The following is a 22,769-nucleotide window of genomic DNA, read 5'->3' as shown; positions in this document are numbered from 1 at the left end:
TTAAACATTTCATACTCTCTCTCTCTCTTTTTTAATCATACTGCAGCCATTCTTTTTTCCCTAAGGGATTTGTTTCTAACCCACTGAGAAGCAGTAAAGTGTCATCAACCACAGATTGTGCCTATTGCAAAGTGAAGTCTTATGTTGCTTTAGCCTGCAAAAAGCATGAGGATTCTGAAGTAAAATATCAACAGTGCATTCATTATAATGATTTTGTGGTTCAATTGAAGCTTATATGTCAGAGAACCCATGCTTATTTTTATTTACTTTGTTTTTTGAAAGTCAAAATTTACGTTTATTTAAAAGTTTTTCATTTTTTAAGTTTTTATTTGAGGTACAAGGGACCATGTGAAACTTTATCATGGGGGTTTGTTGTACAGATATTTCATCACCCAGGTATTAGCCACCAGTACCCAATAGTTATCTCTTCTGCTCATCTCCCTTCTCCCACCCTCCACCTTCAAGTAGACCCTACTTTCATTCTCTGTGTGAAGAAGTTCTCATCATTTACCTCCCACTTATAAGTGAGAACATGTGGTATTTGGTTTTCTGCTCTTAACATTAGTTTGCTTAGGATAATGGCCTCCAGCTCCAACCATGTTCCTGCAAAGGACATGATCTCATCCTTTTTTATGGCTGCATAGTATTCCATGGTGTCTATGTGCTATGTTTTCTTTTTTTTAATGTTTTTTATTTTTTTTATGATTATACGTTAAGTTCTAGGGTACACGTGCACAATATGCAGGTTTGTTACATATGTATGATGTGCCATGTTGGTGTGCTGCACCCATTAACTCGTCATTTACATTAAGTATATCTCCTAATGCTATCCCTCCCCCCTCCTCCCACCCCACGACAGGCCCTGGTGTGTGATGTTCCCCATCCTGTGTCCAAGTGTTCTCATTGTTCAAGTCCTACCTATGAGTGAGAACATGCAGTGTTTGGTTTTTTTGTCCTTGTGATAGTTTGCTGAGAATGATGGTTTCCAGCTTCATCCATGTTCCTGCAAAGGACATGATCTCATCCTTTTTTATGGCTGCATAGTATTCCAAGGTGTATATGTGCCACATTTTCTTTATCCATTCTCTCATTGATGGGCATTTAGGTGTATTCCATGTCTTTGCTATTGTGAATAGTGCTGCAGTGAATCTATGCATGCACGTGCCTTTTTTTTTTTTTTTTTTTTAAACACAGAGTCTCACTCTGTCACCAGGCTGGAGTGCAGTGGCATGATCTCAGCTCACTGTAACCTCTGCCTCCCAGGTTCAAGCAATTCTTCTGCCTCTGCCTCCTGAGTAGCTGGGATTACAGGCACCCAACACCACGCCTGGCTAATTTTTGTATTTTTAGTAGAAACAGGGTTTTACCATGTTGTCTAGATGGTCTTGATCTCCTGACCTCGTGATCTGCCTGGCTCGGCCTTCCAAAAGTGTGCCCGGCCTCGCACGTGTCTTTATAATAGAGCAATTTATATTCCTCTGGTTATAGACCCAGTCATGGGATGGCTGGGTCAAATGGTCGTTCTTTCTTCAAAATGCTTAAGTTTAAAAAATTTGACTCTCACCATTCATTGCGATGAAACATGCAAATGTGTCCTTAAAATAAATAATAAATAGGCCGGGCGCGGTGGCTCACGCCTGTATTCCCAGCAGTTTGGGAGGCCGAGGTGGGTGGATCATGAGGTCAGGAGATCGAAACCAGCCTGGTTAACACGGTGAAACCCTGTCTGCACTAAAAATACAAAAACTCGCCAGTCGTAGTAGCATGAGCCTGTAATCCTAGCTACATGGGGGGCTGAGGCAGGAGAATCGCTTGAATCCGGGAGGCGGAGGTTGCGGTGGGCTGAGATTGCGCCCCTACACTCCAGCCTGGGGAGAGAGCAAGACTGCATCTCAAAAAGTAATGATAATAAAAATAAAATAAGTAAATAAGTAAAACCTGCCTCCAGACAATGGAATAATTTCGAGAACTAACGTGAAATGAGCTATCAAGCCATGAATAAGCATGCAGGAACTGTGAGTGCATATTGCTCAGTGAAAGAAGTCAATCTGAAAAGGTCACCTCTTGTAGTATTTCAACTCCATGACATTCTGGAAAATGCAGAACGATGGGGACAGTCAAAAGATCCCTGGTTTCCAGGGACTGCGAGTTTTTTATTGACTTCTCTGCAATCGGGCTATAGAGTTCTAACATTTGTAGAGATAGTTTCTTCAGTAAATTGGTTATATGGCAGCCAGATGTTAGCTACTGGTTGACTTGGGCAATCATTAATCAATAACCTTCATCTATTTTATTTATGTATATATGCACACATATACAAACCCATATAGTGGATGGAGTATGTGGTAGATTTGTTAGATGGTGTCTCCCTGTCCATCTCTCTCTCTCCCTGTATGTCTATGTGTGTGTGTATAGACAGATGATAGGTAGATAGAGAGATGATAGATATGGGTGGGTAGATGATAGGTAGATAATAGATGGATGAATAGATAGATACATACATGGATGTATAGATGGATGATAGATACATACATAGATGAATGGATAGATGATAGATGGATAGATGATGATAGGTAGGTAGATAGATATGCGTAGGTAGATGATATGTAGATAATAGATGGATGACTAGATACATACATAGATGGACTTATAGATGAATAATAGATAGATAGATAGATGAGTAGACGATAGATGGATAGATAATGATAGGTAGGTAGATATATAGATAGATAAATAGATATGGGTGGATAGATGATAGGTAGCTAATGGATGAATAGATACATACATAGATGGACTTATAGATGGATGATAGATACATACATAGATGAATAGATGTAGATGGACACATAGATGATGATAGGTAGATAGATACGGGTGGGTAGAGGATAGGTAGATAATAGATGAATAGATAAATACATAGATGGATGTATAGATGGATGATACATACATAGATGAATAGATGATAGATGGATACATAGATGATGATAGGTAGATACATACATGCATACATACATACAGACAGCTATAGATGATAGATGACATGTCTATGTTTCTATGTATCTATGTACTCATCCATCCATCCATCCGCACACATACGTAGTCATGCACCACATAATATTTCAGTCCATGATGGACCACATATACAATGATACATTACAATATTGTAGTTTTCCTGTACCCTGTTCTATGTCTACGTATGTTTAGATACATAATTACTTATTGTTGTATTACAATTGCCTACAGTATTCAATACAGTCGCATGCTGCCCAGGTTTGTAACCTAGGAGCAATAGGCCATAGTGTGTAGCCTAGGTGTAGAGTAGGCTGTACTATCTAGGTTTGTGTAAGTGCACTCTCTGATGTGCATACAAGAATGAAATCGTGTCATCATGCATTTTGCAGAATCTATCCATGTTTTAAATGACCCATGACATGTCTGTAATGACTGTATATGGTAGATGAGGTGTCTATCTATATATCTATGTCATCATCTATCTATCTAATCCATCCATCCATCATCTATCCAATCACTGTGTCTATCTCTCCATCTCTATCTGTTCAATCTCATCAATCCATTCATCTACCCACCCTACCTGCCTATGTATCTATCTATATATCTATGTATCTCTGTATGTATGTAAGTATGTATGTGCCTATCTGTCCGTCCATCCATCCATCCACTTACCCTGCCTGCCTCTCTCTTTCTCTCTCTGGTAGATAAAAGTTACAATTAATTAATGATTTTCAAAGTAACCAGTAGCTGAAATCTGGCTGCTATATGACTGGCTCACTGAAGAAAGTGTCTCTAAGTCAGAATATTAGAAGTCTATTACTCCAGGGCATTTAATGAAAGAAGATATATTTCTGAAGTGAATTTATTTTTCACCAGAGGTGATTTTTTGAGGACTTTTAAATGGAAGAGGGTTTGAATATATTGCAGAGATCAATACATTCTTGTATGCCTTTCCATAAATTAGAAGAAAGTTACTGATTGTGGGGTGCAGAATAGTGCTCCCCCATACCCTCTCAAAACAGTCTGCATCTTCATCCCTGGAACCTGCAAGTACATGACGTGGCAAAGACGAATGAAGGTGGCAGATGGAATTAAGATTTCTAATTAGGCAATCTTAAAATAGATTATCCTGGTTCTCTGGGGTGAGCCTAATGTCATCACAGGCATCATTATCAGTGGAAGAGGAGGCAGGGGAGACAGAATGGGAGGGACTGCAGAGTGAGAAAGAGCAGACGGGTCGTGGCTGGCTTTGCTGATGGAGGAAGGGGCCATAAGCCACTGGATACAGGTGGCTTCTAGAGATGGAGTTGGCAAGGTTCTCCCCTCAAGTCTTGAGGGCAGCATAGCCCTGCTGACACCTCAATTTCAGTCCACTGCACTTTTGATCTCCCAAACTATCAGATACTACGTTTGAGTGTGTGCGTGTTTGTTTGTTTATTTAAGACAGAGTCTCACTATGATTCCCAGGCTGGAGTGCAGTGGCAAGATCTCGGCTCTTTGCAACCTCTGCCTCCCAGGTTCAAGAGATTCTCCTGCCCCAGCTTCTCGAGTTGCTAGGACTACAGGCACCCACCACCACGTCTGGCTAATTTTTGTATTTTTTTTTTTTTTTTTTTTAACAGTGATGGGATTTCACCATGTTGGCTGGTGTTGAACTCCTGACCTCAAGTGATCCACCCACCTCGGCCTCCTAAAATGCTGGGATTACAGGTGTGAAACACTGTGCTTGGCTGTAAAATGTTTCTTATTAGACCTAAAAGGGTGCCTGGCTCTTAGTTGATTATCTGCTGGTTCTGGAAAGGAAGGAGAAAAAAAAAGGCAGGGGAAAGAGGATTCTTTATAGAATGTGGATTTTTCCTGCAAGGGACGGCTTTGCAGGGCCATTTCAAGATATGGCAGAGACACGTGTGCACGTGTCTTTATAGCAGCATGATTTATAATCCTTTGGGTATATACCCAGCAATGAGATGGCTGGGTCAAATGGTATTTCTAGTTCTAGATCCCTGAGGAATCGCCACACTGGCTTCCACAATGGTTGAACTAGTTGACAGTCTCACCAACAGTGTAAAAGTGTTCCTATTTCTCCACATCCTCTCCAGCACCTGTTGTTTCCTGACTTTTTAATGATCGCCATTCTAACTGGTGAGAGATGGTATCTCATTGTGGTTTTGATTTGCATTTCTCTGATGGCCAGTGATGAGCATTTTTTCATGTGTCTGTTGGCTGCATAAATGTCTTGTTTTGAGAAGTGTCTGTTCATATCCTTCATATGTTTATTGTGGCACTATTCACAATAGCAAAGACTTGGAACCAACCCAAATGTCCAACAATGATAGACTGGATTAAGAAAATGTGGCACATAGACACCATGGAATACTATACAGCCATAAAAAATGATGAGTTCATGTCCTTTGTAGGGACATGGATGAAGCTGGAAACCATCATTCTCAGCAAACTATGGCAAGGACAAAACACCAAACACCACATGTTCTCACTCATAGGTGGAAATTGAACAGTGAGAACACATGGACACAGGAAGGAGAACATCACACACTGGGGCCTGTTGTGGGATGGGGGGAGTGGGGAGGGATAGCATTAGGAGATATACCTAATGTTAAATGACCAGTTAATGGGTGCAGCACACCAACATGGCACATGTATACAATATGCAACTAACCTGCAGGTTGTGCACATGTACCCTAAAACTTAAAGTATAATAAAAAAATATGGCAGAGAAATGTGTTTTGGGGGTAAAATATTTTGATTTTCTTCCTTGTCATGCCAGAGTCAGATGGGAAAGTAAGTCACGATCTACAGGGTTAAATAAAACCCATCTGATGAGAATATATTATGGTTTGTATGGCATGACTCCCCCGCCAGACCCCTTAGATAGGAATTTAGGCAAGATAAAAAAAAAATAATCAGAGCTTCGTCCTCACACACAAGGCTTCAGTAGGATGTGTTGGTGCCCCGGCCACATGATGGACGCATAGCAAGTCCCAGCTGCTGTGAGTCCTGGCTGCTAATGGCTCCTGGCTGTCCCCTCCTCATCGGAATTTCCCTGGGCTGGTGGATGCCAATTCAGCAGAGAAGCCTGGATGGTGAACTGATTTCTCATTAGAGCAGACAGCCCGTGACTAATAGGACAGAGCCGTAACTCAACCTTCTTCCCCAAACTGGGGCAGCCTGGGGAGGAGGGGCCGTTCTTTCTCCAGGTTTCCCCGGGAGATCTGGCGGGTGCACCTCGGATATCGCTTCTAGGGAAGTTGAGCTAAGACAGGTCATTTAGGGATCCTGGAGGCTCCGAAAGAGAGGGTGTCTTCCTTCCAGGCAGCTCAGTCTGAGGGATCAGACACTTCCATTGTCTTCCAAGTATGTGAATATCACAGGCATGTGGGAAATGCATGCAAACTTTTTTTTTGAGATGGAGTCATGCACCCGTCCACTTTAAACCTTTTTGTTTGTTTGTTTTGTTTTGAGACACAGTTTTGCTCTTGTTGTCTAGGCTGGACTGCAATTGCATGATCTTGGCTCACTGCAACCTCCGCCCCCGCCCGGGTTCGAGTGATTCTCGTGCCTCAGCCTTCCGAGTAGCTGGGATTACAGGCATGTGCCACCACGCCCGGCTAATTTTTTGTATTTTTAGTAGAGACGGGGTTTCTCCATGTTGGCCAGGCTGGTCTTAAACTCCTGACCTCAGGTGATCCACCTGCCTCGGCCACCCAAAATGCTGGGATTACAGGCGTGAGCCACCATGCCCAGCCACTTAAAACCTTTCTAAATGTTATCTGGGCAATGCATTCATCAATACATTATCATTGGAAAGGCTGGAATGACAGGATCACTAGAACAAACTATGCCTCTCCACCTCACACCCCGTCTCAATTGTCCTCCATTCTCCTGGGAACCTCTGTTAATTGTTTTTGGTTCATTCTACCTGCCAATTATCTCAATATTTTAATGAATGCCGCTATTTTTTTTTCTAGTAGAATCATAAAATAAAGAGTTGTACCACTTGCCTTTTCCCCCTGAAGGATTTGTCCTGGGGAAACTTCTGGGTCGATTCCTCTTTGATTTTCTGCACAGCCTGTGTTACACCGTGGACCAAAGCTCATTTCACCTGCAGGAGCATCTGTTTCTTTTCTGACATCTAAGGAAAGGGAATCCACTATTGCCTGGATGCTGGTGGGAGGCCAGGCTTTGCTCCTTGTTAGACAGACCCGAGGAGGCAGATACTTGTCTTCATTGCATTGCCGTGAAGATGTGAAGTGATGATTTATGCCTGACCTCAAAGATGTCTTATCAGGGACCTTGAATTCTGAGGGAAGGATGTAAGAAAACAAAAAAAGTTCAGTAATTATTCACGATGGAAGCAAGAGCACTTCAACAGAGGACTCTGGGGTCTACAGGTAATTCAACAAAGCTGTGTCCTAAGCAGGCTGTGTATAAGTGGGGCATGGCGGGGTATACACATGGTGTATACACAAGGACTTCTTATCCACCAGCCTTCGTGGGGTTCTACCTATAATTCCCTAATCTTCTCATCCTTTATCTGACCTGCCCAATATCTATTAACTTTCTTCAATCAACTAGAGTCTATTTCTGTTGCTGGCAACCAACAACTGTACATAACCCTTAACCATAAACGTATAAATTGATTCCAATTCATTCCCAGTGGTTTGCAAATCAATACCATTTTGCAGCCAATTCCCTTTACACTGTCTTTGTGCACCTGCGACCTGTAGGCTACACTCCTACACATTGAATTGCTGGTTCAATGGATGGGTACTTTTTTAATCTCTCCAAGTAATGTGTAAATGGGCCATCTAGAGTTGATGTTACCAGTTTCCATCCTTAACAGATAATCCTCTTGCCCCATACCCTGAAACCTGTCAGTATTGTCAATTTTCTTTGTATGTTTGCCAAACGTATGGGCAATTATGGCCTCTTTTTTCTAATGTTGTATTTCTTTCATTATCTGGCATGTTGATAATCTTTTCACAGATGCACTGACCATTTGTAATTATTGGGTACTGTGTATGTTGCTGAGGACAGGTGTATAGGGAAAGGTTATTTCTTAGTAAAGGATGAAAAAAGAGGCAGACCCATCCCTGGGAGAAGCAGCAGCAGCAGCACTCCTAACTTTGGGTCCAAGATCCCTGGCAGCCGTGCCAACAAGCTATGCAAACAGCATTATAGCCTTAGTTCTCTCTCTCTCGTCTCCTTCACTTCCTGTGGCATGATCAGAGCTGTGCTAGTGTCAGAGCTGCAGCATAGTCAGATCTGCAGTGAGGTCAGAGCTGCAGTATGGTCACACCTGCAGTGTGACGACAGCTGCAGTATGGTCACACCTGCCGTGTGGTAACAGTTGCAGTATGGCTAGACCTGCCGCATAGTCAGATCTACAGTATGGTCAGCACTGCGTGCGGTCTGGTCAGAGCTGCAGGATGGTCAAAGCTGAAGCATGGTCAGATCTAGGGTATGGTCAGAGCTGCAATATGGTGACAGCTGAAGTGTAGTCAGATCTACAGTAGGGTCAGAGCTGTGGCATGGTCAGACCTGCAGTATGGTAAGAGCTGCGGTATGGTCAGTCTGTGGTATGGTCAGAGCTGAGATATAGTCAGAGTTGCAGTATGATTAGAGCTGCAGGATAGTAAGATCTATAGCATAGTCAGAGCTACAGTACAGTCAGAGCTGTGCTATGGCCCGATCTGTGGTATAGTCAGAGCTGTGCTATGGTCAGAGCTGTAGTATGATCAGAGCTTCAGTACGGCTAGAGCTGCAGTATGTTCAGATCTGCAGTAAAGTCAGAGCTGTTGTATAGTCAGAGCTGTGCTATGGTCAGAGCTACAGTATTGTCAGAGCTACGGTATGGAGTTTGAGGCTGCAGTGAGCTATGATTGCACCACTGTACTCCAGCCTGAGCGATAGAGCAGGACCCTATCTCAAAATAATGATAAGATTAATAATAATAGTTGAGTTTTGCAATTTTTTTCTAACAAATATAAAGTAGTACTAATTTATAATGACTCTAACCCATCAGTCTCTCTCCTATTGCTAGCCAAGTTCAGCTGCCAACTTCAGTGTCCAGCTATGTAGCAAATGCCACCTATACTGAGAGAGAGGGCTCAGTAGAGCATGAGGACTTTGAGAGCTTTTTGACATAAATCAAACCAGTCACAGCTCTGAGTGTGTATTCAACCACCTCAATTTAATTCAACATAAGCAGACGGTTTATAAGTGCTATGGTTAGAATATGGTTTGCCCTTACCAAAAGTCGTGTTGAGGCTGGGTCCCCAAGGTAAGAGTGTTTAGATGAGGCTCTGCCCTCATGAATGGATTAATCCCTTCATGAATTAATCAATTAATGAATTATCAAAGGTGTTGGTTAGTTATCAAAAAAGCAGGTCTGCAATCAAAAGCCAGGTTGTTTTTCTCTCATGAGCCTCTGTGCTACAGGAGGCCTGCCCCATCTCAAAACTCTCCAGAGAGAGTCCCCACTAGCAAGAAGGTCCTCACCAGATGCAGTTCCTCATCCTTGCACTTCCCAGCCTCCAGAACTGTCATAAATATCTTTCTTTTCGTTATAAATTATGGAGTCTTACGTATTCAGTCGTAGCAACAAAAAACAGACTAAGATAGTGAGTGTTCCAATATGCCACAATGAGTTTCATTTTACATCCACTGTGTCATGCTTCTGCTAGATGGCCTGATTTGTCTATAGGTGAGTTTCATTTTACATCCACTCTTTCATGCTTCTGCTAGATGGCCTGATTTGTCTATAGGTGAGTTTCATTTTACATCCATTCTTTCATGCTTCTGCTAGATGGCCTGATGTGTCTATAGGTGAGTTTCATTTTACATCCATTCTTTCATGCTTCTGCTAGATGGCCTGATGTGTCTATAGGTGAGTTTCATTTTACATCCATTCTTTCATGCTTCTGCTAGATGGCCTGATTTGTCTATAGGTGAGTTTCATTTTACATCCACTCTTTCATGCTTCTACTAGATGGTCTGATTTGTCTATAGGGTGAGTTTCATTTTACATCCACTCTGTCATGCTTCTGCTAGATGGCCTGATTTGTCTATAACCATCAGCTCTTTTAAGATGGCCCTGAATTTTTTTTAGAATTTTAAGGCAATGAATGCCCCTGGGAAGGTTTAAAAACTCACAAATCATGTCAAAATCAGTTTCAATCAAATACCAACCCTTTACTTCAGAATTTCTCCAAGCTTCTGTCAGAATACAAGCCATCCAGGGAAGGAGGAAGGATCTTAGGTGTTTACAGGGTGACCTTGGGCAAAGATTTCTTCCCTTTAAGTTTCTCCTAAGTTTAGTGGGGATGTGCACGAAGTGTGAGATGATCTCTGTAGAATATTCTGCCCACTACCACCTTCTTTGCTGTAGGAGGATTTTTGTCATCAGTCATTCCCTCTTTTCACCGAATTTACAGCATTCTTTTCAAAATAGCCCTCCAGACCATGGTGCGCTAAGTCCACCCCTGGGTAGAAACTCCCTAGCAACAGCCACACATATGTCAAAAATGCTATGGACGAGAGTGCTCCCAGGTACCTGATTGACAGTATCTGCGAATGGGAAACTTCTGAAATGCCCATCAGCAGCAGAGTGGATAAATAAGTTGCGATGTGTTGACCCAAGAAAAAATGCTAAACATCACTGACAATGAAACAGCTATATTGACACACCATGACATGGATGAATCTCGCAAACATCGTATTAGGCAGAAAAGGCTGAATTATACCCTCAATTCCCAAAATCACCCACTCTATGATGTATTTGCATGAAGTATGAAAATGGTCAAAACTACCAGCAGCGTCGGAAGACCGTGATGGCAGCAGGGGGATGGTGACTGTCTGTCAGCAGGCGTGTGTGGAGCTTTCCAGGGAGCTGCTAGTGGTGAGTTGCCATCTGGACCTCAGTCTGTTTATGGCTAGTTTCATTTGGGGAAATAACCTGGGCATGCTCTTTTGATCTAAGAATGCTTTCCATCTATGCTGTGCATTGATATGTTATAAAAGAGCCCTCCACACATTCCTTACCTATGAATTTTTTTTTTTTTTCGAGATGGAGTCTTGCTCTGTTGCCCAGGCTGGAGTGCAGTGGCGTGATCTTAGCTCACTGCAAGCTCTGCCTCCCTGGTTCACGCCATTCTCCTGCCTCAGTCTCCGGAGTCGCTGGGACTACAGGCTCCTGCCACCACGCCCAGGTAACTTTTGTATTTTTAGTAGAGATGAGGTTTCACCATGTTAGCCAGGATGGTCTCGATCTCCTGATCTCGTGATCCGCCTGCCTCGGCCTCCCAAAGTACTGTGATTACAGGCGTGAGCCACTGCACCCGGCCAACCAATGAATCTTAATTGCCTCTCATGATAAACTAAGGGCAAGCACCAGCAAGGAAAAGATAAGCCTTAGTGCACAATTAAGCGAATTAAAACAGAGACCAGTGTGATCTCCCGAGAGAGTGAAGGGTCTCACTGCCAGGCCTGCCAGCAACACTCGCAGACACAGTAATAATGCCTGTGATTTCTTCATGTTTTCCCAAAAAGAAAGCTCACCAAAGCATAGTTACATCCAGTGCCTGTGGTTGGTAGATGCTGCATTCTGTACCGGATCCACTTGGGAAAAAAACGACAACAGATGAACTGGGCTTACAGGCAGCAGAACAAAGACGGATGAAGGATAGAAACTCATTCTTCTCCCTGTTCTTCCCACTTACCCAGTGCTTAACGCCAATCAAAGTCTGCTTTCTGAGCTCCTAGTTTCTCTCTTTAAGTCTCAAAAGTAGACTATGTGACTCTTGTGTCATGAGTATGTTTAACTAGTCTTTGGAGTAAAAACAAATCTAGTATTTCAGTTGATTAATTCTATATTCTTATGTAGGATATTTTAACACAATGTTGGGAATTTCCCTCTTCCCCACCCCAAAATGCTGCAGGACAAGTCATTCCCCAATGTAGGTAGTGTGACTACATTTATGCTTGTCACATATTTCAATGTGTTGCATTTGCCTGAAATCATAATTAAAACACGATTCGGAACTAAATTTGGGGCTTGCATCTGCTATGACCTTACAATTTGCCTAAGCCCAAATTCTTCCTTGGCAGCACAAAATTGACACTTTTCTGAAACTCAGGTTGTTCCCTGACACGGGAGAACAGCCTGCCTGCTGAAATTAAGGGGTGACACTTGGACTGCAGCCTGGCTTTCTGAGACCTTCAGGAGCAGAGAAGGGAAGCATAGCCTCACGGCAGGGTGAGGCGATGTCAAACAGAGGCGCGTTGCTCCCCTGACAAATGCAATGAACCCCCAAATCTGACATTTCCAGAAGGTAAACAAACTTAGCTGAGCTGTCTGTGTTCCCTGGAGCAGCTCTGAAGGTCTTTGCTGCCTGCTTTGAAGATGGTGACTCAGTGCTTCCTACAATGCAATTTATTCCAAGGGCTGCAAAGGCACAGTTGAAAAGCCGACCCTACCATCAGCTTCAAAGCTACCTCAGGAAACAACAGGGCTGATGGCACCTCAGCTAGATGTGTGTCTAATTACTATAAAAGAGTCAGAATCAAGATTACCAGGAACCCAGTCCATCCTCATCCTGCTTGCTTCCTGTGGGCAGAAGCCTGGTGGTTACAAGCTCTCAGCCACACTGAATGAAGCTGGAAACCCAGCACTGTCATAAACTTTTCCAGGCATGCACAGCTAGTCCTGAAACCCTCTAGGTCTCAGTTTGTGCACTTGCAACTTCAGATAATAATGGTGTAACCATGATGAGAAGGCTGTAAAATTAAACGAGGCAACGCACATAAAGGAAGCTCTTGGGATAGCCCCTTAGACACTGCAAGAGCTGGGTAAATGTCAACTATCACTGTTATTATTTTAGTTATTAACAGGAGTAAGCTCTGCCTCCAGTTCCCCAAGGTACCCTGAGTTGTAAAATCCAGGAGGTTCCTGCATCTGGATGATATGGATGAATCTCACAAACATCATACTGGGCAGAAAAAGCCAAATTATACCTTCAGCCCACAAAAGGAATCAACAACTGAGACTTCTGCTGAACAAAACCTGGATAGGCAACATTTGGGACTGTCCTTACCACGCCTCAACCTGTATTCCATGGCCTCCCTTTTCCCTAGCTCCTGAAACGTCAGGTCCTGCCACTGGGAACTGTTGCCATGGTGCCCCAACAAAGTCTGACCCCATGTGGTTGGCCCTAGGAACTTATTTCTCCTACCCGTCGTGTCTTCACAACCTGCCATCAGAAAGTATTCAACACCGGCTGAGTGCGGTGGCCCGCACCTGTAATACCAGCAATTTGGGAGGCCAAGGTGGGAGGAGTGCTTGAGGTCAGGAGTTCAAGGCCAGCCTGGGCAACATCACTGTGTTGCTCACGCTGGAGTGCAGTGGTGCAATCATGGCTTCCTGTAGCCTCAAATTCCTAGGCTCAAGCAATCCTCCCACCTTGTGGCGATTCCTCAGGGATCTAGAACTAGAAATAACGTTTGACCCAGCCATCTCATTGCTGGGTATATACCCAAAGGATTATAAATCATGCTGCTATAAAGACACATGCACACGTGTCTCTGCCATACCTTGAAATGGCCCTGCAAAGCCGTCCCTTGCAGGAAAAATCCACATTCTATAGAGAATCCTCTTTCCCCTGCCTTTTTTTTTTTCTCCTTCCTTCCTTTCCAGAACCAGCAGATAATCAACTAAGAGCCAGGCACCCTTTTAGGTCCAATAAGAAACATTTTACAGCCAGGCACAGTGTTTCATACCTGTAATCCCAGCACTTTAGGAGGCCGAGGTGGGTGGATCACTTGAGGTCAGGAGTTCAACACCAGCCAACATGGTGAAATCCCGTCACTGTTAAAAAAATAAATAAATAAATACAAAAATTAAGACGTGGTGGTGGGTGCCTGTAGTCCTAGCAACTCGAGAGACTGGGGCAGGAGAATCGCTTGAACCCAGGAGGCAGAGGTTGCAAAGAGCTGGGACTACAAGTGTGCACCATCACACCTGGCTATTTTTTATTTTTTGTACAGGTGAAAGTCTCACCATTACAATATTAGCCAACTGTGGTGGCACAGGCCTGTGGTTCTAGCTACTCAGAAAGCTGAGTTGAAGGGATATCTTGAGCCCAGGAGTTCAAGGGGGCTGTGAGCTATGGGATTGCCACCGCACTCCAGCATGGGTAGCAGAGCAAGACTGTGTCTCAAAGAAAAAACAAAAAGGTATCTGTCACTGAGATCTCAATACCACAAGTATACAAGCATCTTGTTGTGAGCTGATTAATCTGATCCCTCCAAATAAGACCATTTTCAAATCGTGTAGTGAGACCTCGGATCTCTCCACAGGATACCTTTAACAAGGAATTTTTAGGACGCTCAAGTTTCAGCAGTATTCAGCTCTGATCTTTAACCTTACTAGACTTAAATGTGGTCACCTCCACAGCACAGCCAGGGAATGTGTCCTGGAAAATGTCTTCATTGGGTCATTATCCTTCATCTGTCCACTCTGTGTCTAGACCACCCTGAACAGATGGTTTAGGAAACAAGCAAAATTAAGCTGCTGCCTCTTCACATGAACACCCTTGTGCAAGTGCCAAATAATTTGTTAAGTCCTTGCACCAAGGAATACAAGGTAGAAAATGCTGGTGGAACTAAGGGTCTATATTATTAGCTAGTGTTTTTTGCACAAAGAAGCATTTTCATTCTATTAGCACACAGCTGAACAAAGTAATTCGATGAAAAGTAAATCATTGATATGTGTATTAGTCAGGACAGACCAGGTGATGCTGCCATAACAAACAACCCCAGAGTCTCAGCAGCTAACATCACCAAAGTCTGTTTCTCACCCATACTACCTGCTCACCAATGGGGGCTTCACTATTTGTCATCTTAAGACAAGGACCCAGGGCGATAAAGCAGCCCTGTTCTGGAATAATTCCAGTCTCAGGGAGGGAGAGAGAGAACAAAAGATGTTCTCCAAATAGAAACGCTTTTACACTGTTGAGTGTAAATTAGTTCAAACATTGTGGAAGACAGTGGGGCAATTCTTCAAGGATCTAGAACCAGAAATGCCATTTGACCCAGCAATCCCATTACTGGGCATATACCCAAAGTATTGTAAATCATTCTACCCTAAAGACACATGCACACATATATTTATTGCAGCCCTATTTACAATAGCAAAGACATGGAACCAATCCAAATGCCCATCAGTGATAGATTGGATAAAGAAAATGTGGCACATATATACCATGAATTACTATGCAGCTATAAAAAAGAATTAGTTCATGTCCTTTGCAGGGACATGGATGAAGCTGGAAGCCATCATTCTCAGTAAACTAACACAGGAGCAGAAAACCAAACACCGCATGTTCTCACTCATAAGTGGGAGTTGAACAATGAGAACACATGGACACAGGGAGGGGAACATCACACACTGGGGCCTGTCAGGGGGTTGAGGGTGAGGGAGGGAGAACATTAGGACAAATACCTAACGCATGTGGGGCTTAAAAGCTAGATGATAGGTTGATGGGTGCAGCAAACCATCATGGCACATGTATACCTGTGTAACAAACCTGCACGTTCTGCAGATGTATCCCAGAACTTAAATATTTTCAAAAAATTTTGTTCTCCAAGTGCAACCATGACCCAGGCTTCTGATAGCAAGTGACACACCTCACTTCTGCTCAAATTTGCAGTCCATGGTGGTGTCTGAATTTAGTGGCACGGAGAAGTGTGATTCTCTGAAGCCAGGGGCACCTATATTTGTAAGTGATAAAAAAAAAATCTACTGTAAGAAGAAAATTAAAAACGGTTAGTACTTTACTACTCACCTGTATTCTAACAGGAGGGGAAAAGTTGAAGCTTTTGAGAGAAATCACCAGAAATAAAAAAAGCCATCAGAAAATAATATGTTCTTGATCCAGAAATTTCAACGGCAGTTTTCTGCCAGGAGAGGGCTGTGAAAATGCATCACTGGCTTTTATGGGGTTTGCAGGAATAAAAACATTCCGTTACGTATATGACACAACATCAAATGTAATAGATGTGTTTCTAAAAAATTCCCCATTATACTTCTGTAACAAAAAATAATAGCTAAGCTGAACAGATGTCCAATAGAACCTGTTTTCCCAAGCTAAGGACAAAACATCCCTCCTCAAAATCCCAGCCACTACAAACTGTTAAAGCCGCATATCCTAATGCTCTTATATTTAAGATGTCAGAAGGATGTGAATTTTTAATTAAACCAGCCTCGTAAAAAGGCCTCACACATTATATATGGATGGTTGCAAAATGCATCTTCACACAAAGACAACTGCTTGGGAATGATGTGTTTCCTTTAGGAGATAGATCAGCAGGTATATATACTACACATCTGCAGTCTCAATCATCCTTCCAATAGAAATCGAAATTTTTCGGGGTCCGAGTTTCCAACCACACCCCCCAAACCTCCAGTTCAGCATATTTGCCAGGATTTGAAGAGTATATTACTTGGCTAAGGCCGCCATGACAAATGGCCACAGACTGGGTGGCTTAAACAATATATATTTATTTCCCAAAGTCTTGGAGGCTGGAAATCTGAGATCAAGGTGTGGGCAGGGCTGGTTCCTCCTGATGCCTCTCTCCCGGGCTTGGAGATGCCGTTTTCTCCCTGTGTCCTCACAGGGTCGTCCCTCTGTGTGTGTCTGTGTCCTCATCTCCTCTTCTTATGAGATGTCTTAGTTCATCTCAGGCTGCTATCGCAGAATACCAGAGACTGGGTGGCTTATAAACAACATTGATTCTCCCACAGTCCTGGAAGCTGGAAGTCTGAGATCCAGGTGTGGGCAGGGCTGGTTCCTCCTGAGGCGTCTCTCCTGGGCTTGGAGACGCCGTCTTCTCCCTGTGTCCTCACAGGGTCATCCCTCTGTGTCTGTGTCCTCATCTCCATTTCTTGAAAAGACACCATTCCTATAGGAGCAGGGCTCACCCTAATAACCTCATTGTGCCTTAGTCACCTCTTTAAAGACCCCATCTCCAAACACAGTCACAGTCTGAAGTCCTGAGGATCAAGACTTCCATGTATGAAATTGGAGAGGGACACAATTTGGCCCATAACAGGCAGTTAGCAACCCCAGGAGCCCACAGTAAGAGCTGTGGCTTCAGAAAACCTGTGAAACTCATCCGACATGTCTCTGCTCCCCTCTCCCTACCCTGCAGTCTGGGTTTTGTCGGTCAGTCGCCCCTCCAGCCCCAATCTCTCCCCCAGTATCTGGTGTCTTTAGGAAGAGTTAACAGAGAACCAAGTGTGAGCACTTGTTTCTGAAGAGTCTGTTGTCTGGAATATTTATGTGGTCAGAAGGGAGAAGTGATTTTTACAAGAGAGAAAGGCAAGCCATCCCGGAGGTTTGGAGAGGATGACGGGAGGCTTGATGTGAAATGCCTGGTAGACTTTCAATCATGTCATTTCCAAGCACACCTCCCAAATTTCCAAATGAGCATATGTGTCAGGCTTTTGAGGAGTATATTAGTTGGCTAAGGCTGCCATTACAAAGGACCACAGACCAGGTGGTTTAAACAATAGATATTTATTTCCCAGAGTCCTGGAGGCTGGAAGTCTGAGACCAAGGCATTGCAGGGCTGCTTCCTCCTGCAGCCTCTCTCCTTGGCTTGTAGATGCCATCTTCTCCCTGAGAACTCACAGGGTCATCCATCTGTGTGTGTCTGTGTCCTCCTCGTCTCATTTCAGTCATACATGAAAAGGTAGCTATGAGTATGGGGCCCTGTCTTAGTCTGTTTTATGTTGCTAGAAAGGAACACCTGAGGCTGGTATTTTATAAAGAAAAGTAGTTCATTTGGCTCTCAGTTCTGTAGGCTGTACAAGAAGCATGGCACCAGCATCTTCTTCTCAAGAAGGACCTTGAGGACCTCAAGGAGCTTCCACTCATGATGGAAGGCAGAGGGGAGCCAGTGTGTAGAGATCACACAGAGACACAGGAAGAAAGAGAGATGGGTTGGAGGTGCCAGACTCTTCTGACAAGCATCTCTTGAGGGAATCAATAACGTGAGAACTTACTCAGCCCTGAGGGAGGGCATCACCCTCAGGACCTGAACATCTCCCACTACCCCCACCTCTAACACTGGAGATCAAATTTCAACATGACATTTGGTGGGAGCAAATAACCCATATCCAAACTACGGTAACTCCCAAAGGTTAGCAGTTTCACGGATACATATTGAACTTTTTCCCAAAGCCATTGCCTTCCTTGAACATCAGCTGAGCAAAGAGTAATCCCCCAAATACACAAGATCAACATAGCTCTTGGTCAGTCTCTGATAAAACAGAATTATCTCTTCTGTGATGAATTACCGGCTCTGTACAGAAAATTTCACCCCAAAATATGGCTCCTTTGTAAAACGAATATTTTAAATTAAAAACCCTTAGAGATTAAAAGACCTTAGAAGGGACTTTTCCCCTATTGACATAAAAACCAGAAACATCCACCAAGTTAAACACTTTTTTTTTCCTTTCTGTATTAGTCTGTTCTCACACTGCTAATGAAGACATAGCCAAGACTAGGTAATGTATAAAGGAAACAGGTTTAATGGACTCACAGTTCCACATGGCTGGGGAGGCCTCACAATCATGGTGGAAGGCAAAGGAGGAGAAAAAGCCCATCTTCCATGGCAGCAGGCAAGAGGGCATGTGCAGCAGAACCTGCCTTTATAAAACCATCAGATCCTGTGAGATAATCACTATCATAAAAACAACACAGGAAGCACCTGCCCCCATCATTCAATGACCTCCCACAGGGTCCCTCCCTTAACATGTAGGGATTATTACAATTCACTTTCACTCCCTTCCTGGGCTCTTCTTCTTGATTACATGGAAGAATGCTAAGATGTAAGCCTGCTCGAGGAGACCTTTTTACAAGGTAATGACTGGTCTCCAAGGAGTATTTAATTTCCAAAGAGAACCACTAATAAGTCAATCTGTTTCTTCCCCTATTCATTCTCCCAAGTATCCATTCAATCTTCCTAGCCATCACTTATTACCACTCAACAGAATTACCTACACTCCCCATGTCCCCTCTTGCCATCTGAAAGGAGGTTACAGAAGAATTTTGCCCCCATTGGGATATTGAGTCCACCCTCTGTGATTCTCCTCATGCTTGCAGTTAAAAAAAATTGTATGTCTTTGATTAATCTTCCTCATGATGAGCTGATTTTCAGTAAGCTCACAAGGGCAAAGGACAAGATTTCCCTTGGGACACGAAAATTACTGCTAGGTGAGAAATTCTCAGGGAAGGAAGGGTGTGTTGAGAGCAAGCATCCGTTTCTTTCACCGTGCATCTTGCAGATGGCCAAGGGCAGCTCTGAAAATACTTGTGAAGAAAAGAACACAAGAATGAAGCTGGGATATAGAGGCACCTGCCTGGAAACTTAATAAGCACGATGTTTGTTGGGCGTTTCCTTACTATGGTGGGCTAGATAGGGTCACGAAAACAATATGTTCATGCCCTAATCCCTGGAACCAGAGTGAATGTACCTTGAATAGGGAGCTGGGTAAAATGAGACTGAGACGGACTGGGCTGCATTTCCCAGGAGGTTAGGCATTTTAAGTCACAGGATGAGACAGGAGGTCGGCACAAGATACAGGTCATAAAGACCCTGCTGATAAAACAGTTTGCAGTAAAGAAGCCGGCCAAATCCCACCAAATCCAAGATGGCAAAGAGAGCAACCTCTGGTCATCCTCACTGCTCTTTATACGCTAATTATAATGTGTTAGCATGCTCAAAGACACTCCCACCAGCGCCAGGACAGTTTACAAATGCCATGGCCATGACTCAAAGTTACCCTATATGGTCTAAAAGGAGGAGGAACCCTTCACTCTGGGAAATCTCCTCCACTGTGCAGAAAAACTCATCAATAATCCACCTCGTTTAGCATATCATCAAGAAACAACCACAAAAATAACCAACCAGCAGCCCTCAGGGCTGCTCTGCGATGGAGTAGCTATTCTTTATTTCTTTACTTTTTTTTTTTTTTGAGATGGAGATTCACTCTTGTTGCCCAGGCTGGAGTGCAGTGGCACCATCGTGGCTCACTGCAACCTCCAAGTCCCGGATTCGAGCAATTCTCCTGCCTTAGCCTCCCAAGTAGCTGGGATTGCAGGCATGTGCCACCACACCTGGCTGATTGTATATTTTTAATAGATACAGGGTTTCACCATGTTGGTCAGGCTGGCCTCGAACTCTTGGCCTCAAGTGATCTACCCGCCTTGGCCTCCCAAAATTTTGGGATTACAGGCATAAGCCATTGCACCCAGCCTATTCCTTTACTTTCTTAATAAACTTGCTTTCACTCTACTCTGTGGACTTGCCCCAAATTCTTTCTTGCCTGAGGTCCAAGAACCCTCTCTTGGGGTCTGGAGAGGGACCCTTTTTTTTTTTTTTTTTTTTTTTTTTTTGAGATGGAGTCTTGCTCTGTTGCCCAGACTGGAGTGCAGTGGTGCGTTCTCGGCTCACTGCAAGCTCCGCCTCCCAGGTTCACGCCATTCTCCTGCCTCAGCCTCCCAAGTAGCTGGGACTACAGGCCCCCGCCACCACGCCTGGCTAATTTTTTTGTATTTTTAGTAGAGACGGGGTTTCACCATGTTGGTCAGGCTAGTCTCGAACTCCTATCTCGTGATCCGCCTCCCTCGGCCTCCCAAAATGCTGGGACTACAGGCATGAGCCACCGCGCCCGGCCACAGAAAGCTTTTCTAAATTACATTCATGTGAGCTTCCCTGCAGCTCACTGTGATACATGAAGGGAACCCTAAAGGGTAAGTATTTTTGCTTTTTGTTTTCCTTGTGATTTGTCTCCGCTGGGAGACAGGAGTCAATATAAACATCAAAGGGCCCTTTGTTTTCTATTTCATTAGGATAAAATAAGTTACCTGAATTCTGCCAAGAGCTTTGGAGAAGGAAAGTTAACTGTACAGCATTAACTGTGTCCCTAGGGGGTCAAGGATATGTGGTCAGAAAAAAAAAAAAATGCACAGGTCGGCCCGGTGCAGTGGCTCACGCCTGTAATCCCAGCACTTTGGGAGGCCGAGGCAGGCAGATCACCTGAGGTCCGAGGTTCGAGACCAGCCTGGCCAACATGGTGAAACTCTGTCTTTACTAAAAAGACAAAAATTAGCCGGGCATGGTGACGCACGCCTGTACTTCCAGCTAATCAGGAGGCTGAGGCAGGAGAATCACTTGAACCCAGGAGGCAGAGGTCGCAGTGAGCCGAGATCGTGCCACTGCACTATTCCAGCCTGGGCAACAGAGCAAGACTCCAAAATCACATACACACACACACACAATTTAAAGAACAGGCTGGGTGCAGGGGCTGACGCCTGTAATCCCAGTACTTTGGGAGGCCGAGGTGGGCAGATCATCTGAGGTCAGGAGTTCAAGAACAGCCCGGAGTTCAAGACGAGCCTGGCCAACATGGTGAAACTCGGTCTTTAATAAAAATACAAAAATTAGCCGAGCGGCCGGGCGCGGTGGCTCACGCTTGTAATCCCAGCACTTTGGGAGGCCGAGGCGGGCGGATCACAAGGTCAGGAGATCGAGACCACGGTGAAACCCCGTCTCTACTAAAAAAAAAAATACAAAAAATTAGCCGGGCGTGGTGGCGGGTCCCTGTAGTCCCAGCTACTCGGAGAGGCTGAGGCAGGAGAATGGCGTGAACCCGGGAGGCGGAGCTTGCAGTGAGCCGAGATTGCGCCACTGCACTCCAGCCTGGGTGAAAGAGCAAAGACTCCGTCTCAAAAAAAAAAAAAAAAAAAAAAAAAATTAGCCGAGCATGGTGGCACACGCCTGTAATCCCAGCTAATCAGGAGGCTGAGGCAGGAGAATCACTTGAACCCAGGAGGCAGAGGTTGCAGTGAGCCAAGATCGTGCCACTGCACTATTCCAGCCTGGGCGACAGAGCAAGACTCCAACTCACACACACACACACACACACACACACACACACACACACACAAAATTTAAAGAATAGGCCAGGTGCAGTGGCTCATGCCTATAATCCCAGCAGTTTCAGAGGCCACAGAGGGTGAATGACTTGAGCCCAGGAGTCGGAGACCAGCCTGGGCAACATAGCGAGACCCCTGTCTCTACAAAAAATATAAAAATTACCTAGGCATGGTGGTGTACACTTGTGGTCCCAGCTACTTGGGAGGCTGAGGCAGGATAATCACTTGGGCCCAGGAGGTGGAAACGGCAGTGAGCCAAGATCACGCCACTGCATTTCAGCCTGGGCTACAGAGGGATCCTGTCTCACACACACACTCACACAACCCAAATTAAAAAATACAATTCTAGCCAGGCACAGGGGCTCACGCCTGTAATCCCAGCACTTTGGGAGGCTGAGGTGGGCGGATTACCTGAGGTCAGGAGTTTGAGACCAGCCTGGCCAAGATGGTGAAACCCCGTCTCTACTAAAAACACAAAAATTAGCTGGATGAGGTGCCATGTGCCTGTAACCCCAGTGGCCGGCCACGGTGGCTCACACCTGTAATCCCAGCACTTTGGGAGGCCGATCACTTTGCAGGGGGCGGATCACAAGGTCAGGAGTTCGAGACCAGCTTGGCCAATATGGTGAAACCCGGTCTCTACTAAAAACACAGAAATTAGCCAGGCAAGGTGGCACGTGCCTGTAATCCCAGCTACTCAGGAGGCTGAGGCAAAAGAATCACTTGAACCCGGGACAC

General features: G+C 44.4%; 2 long non-coding RNA genes across 3 annotated transcripts in view; one reads left to right on the top strand and one right to left on the bottom strand.

Annotated features, from left to right (window-relative positions):
* Positions 1–7,854, top strand: part of LOC134736042 (uncharacterized) — a 47,526-nt gene extending 39,672 nt beyond the window's left edge. Inside the window, exon 4 of the long non-coding RNA XR_010119743.1 lies at positions 4,635–7,854. This is a non-coding gene — a long non-coding RNA (uncharacterized lncRNA). The remainder of the gene's footprint in view (positions 1–4,634) is intronic.
* Positions 7,032–22,769, bottom strand: part of LOC134736040 (uncharacterized) — a 78,926-nt gene continuing 63,188 nt past the window's right edge. Inside the window, exons 3-5 of one of the 2 annotated variants that reach the window (XR_010119739.1) lie at positions 15,615–15,798; positions 13,807–13,894; positions 7,032–7,330 (exon numbers count right to left, since the gene is read on the bottom strand). This is a non-coding gene — a long non-coding RNA (uncharacterized lncRNA). The remainder of the gene's footprint in view (positions 7,331–13,806; positions 13,895–15,614; positions 15,799–22,769) is intronic. The other variant, XR_010119740.1, reaches the window with a different exon arrangement.

The sequence above is a fragment of the Symphalangus syndactylus genome, chromosome X, assembly GCF_028878055.3.
Source record: "Symphalangus syndactylus isolate Jambi chromosome X, NHGRI_mSymSyn1-v2.1_pri, whole genome shotgun sequence".
Lineage (NCBI taxonomy): Eukaryota > Metazoa > Chordata > Mammalia > Primates > Hylobatidae > Symphalangus > Symphalangus syndactylus.
This window is presented reverse-complemented; position numbering and strand designations above follow the sequence as displayed.